Source organism: Oratosquilla oratoria, chromosome 18, assembly GCF_046742065.1.
Source record: "Oratosquilla oratoria isolate Oo_2021 chromosome 18, ASM4674206v1, whole genome shotgun sequence".
NCBI lineage: Eukaryota > Metazoa > Arthropoda > Malacostraca > Stomatopoda > Squillidae > Oratosquilla > Oratosquilla oratoria.
In genome coordinates this window covers 44,599,357-44,601,195 of record NC_134794.1, presented here as the reverse complement: position 1 = coordinate 44,601,195, position 1,839 = coordinate 44,599,357, and positions in this window count along the sequence as shown.

Genomic DNA, 1,839 nt, shown 5'->3' with positions numbered 1-1,839 from the left:
GGCTCGCTACCTCTCAGTAACGCGTTATGACGTCACATCTCGAGCTGTTGCGCACCAAAGTGCAAACCATTATATCAGAACGTTCTAGAAAGCTAAGTGACGCTCATCATTGCATCTGTCTGCCTCGGATAGTATTTTATATATGTTATGCTTTATATATTTTCCCTTTTATCAACCACTGAATACTATATATATATATATATATATATATATACATATATATATATATATATTTCCACGGTTGTGTGCCCGAAAATACATAAGAACAAAACGTTATATCTTTTATTGTAATAAATGTGTAGTGAACTTTTGATTCTTTTGTCCATGTATGCCCGAATTTTTAATGTTTGCGGTATGCAGGGCTAGAACTAAGAATGTTGGTATAAGTTATTAATAATTAAGAAATATTTTGTCACGAAGACCGTCAATTATAGCACATGCTTATCTTCTATATTGAGAGTGAGGAAGACACGAGCCCCCCACCGTGTCTCTCTCTCTCTCTCTCTCTCTCTCTCTCTCTCTCTCTCTCTCTCTCTCTCTCTCTCTCTCTCTCTCTCTCTCTCTCTCTCTCTCTCTCTCTCTCTCCCTCTCCCTCTCTCTCTCTCTCTCTCTCTCTCTCTCTCTCTCTCTCTCTCTCTCTCTCTCTCTCTCTCTCTCTCTCTCTCTCTCTCTCCCTCTCTCTCTCTCTCTCTCTCTCTCTCTCTCTCTCTCTCTCTCTCTCTCTCTCTCTCTCTCTCTCTCTCTCTCTCTCTCTCTCTCTCTCTCTCTCTCTCTCTCTCTCTCTCTCTCTCTCTCTCTCTCTCTCTCTCTCTCTCTCTCTCTCTCTCTCTCTCTCTCTCTCTCTCTCTCTCTCTCTCTCTCTCTCTCTCTCTCTCTCTCTCTCTCTCTCTCTCTCTCTCTCTCTCTCTCGTTCTCTGCACCTTCTTTCTTTAATTCTTTTTTTCTTCCTTTCTAATCTCCTTCCTCATTTTGTTCTTTCTTCCATCCCTTTCTTTTTCCCTAATTAGCTTTATTCCTTTCTTAATTTCGTCCCGTCTTCCATACTTCCTTCCTTCTTTTATTTTTTTTCCTCCTATCCTTCCTTCTTTTCACCCTTTCCTTTTTCCTCTTTATTTTTTTTTGTCCCTCCACTCCATTCAGTCTTTCCTTTTTCTTTATTCACTTCTCTCACTCCCTCCCTCCCTCCCTCCCTCGTTCCCTCCAACCCTCCATCCCTCCCTTCACTCGTCTTCTATACTTACCCCTTTCTGGTATTCCGTTCTTCAATCATTGGCTAGCTTCTGCCCCTTTTGCTTTTATTATACTCCTTTTCATTCACACAGCTCCTCAAATCTCCAACATGAAAACCCGATATTCACTTCTCTCTCTCCATAGCAAACTACCTTCTTTCCGTCCTCCCTTCAGCCTCTTCTCCTTCCTTCCCCTTTACTCGTGTCGGCTTCTCGAAGCGCCCCTTTTACCCTTGCGCAGCTAAGCTCCGAGCTTGGAAACTCTGAGTCTGAGTCCCAGCGGCACCATGGATTCTCTTTTGCCTTTGTATGTATCGGGCGGAAGACAGATGCCCCTAGTCTGAGGCCACGCTCCAAAAGCCTTTTAGCTATTATAGTTGCACCAACTGGCGAGATGGGGTGCATGATATTGTTAACACCTCAACCGTGGTGGTTATCGTATACCTGCAGTGAGGTTTACGTGATTGTAGGTGCGAGGGACTGGATTAATGAGGCTTGAAATGCACTAGAGAAGTCTACGTTGAAGGATAACGAACAGTCGAAGTCTCTAATTGGATTATCCTGTTTTCTTTATGAAAGGTCGATGGTCTGAGGGTTTTGATGTTGTACC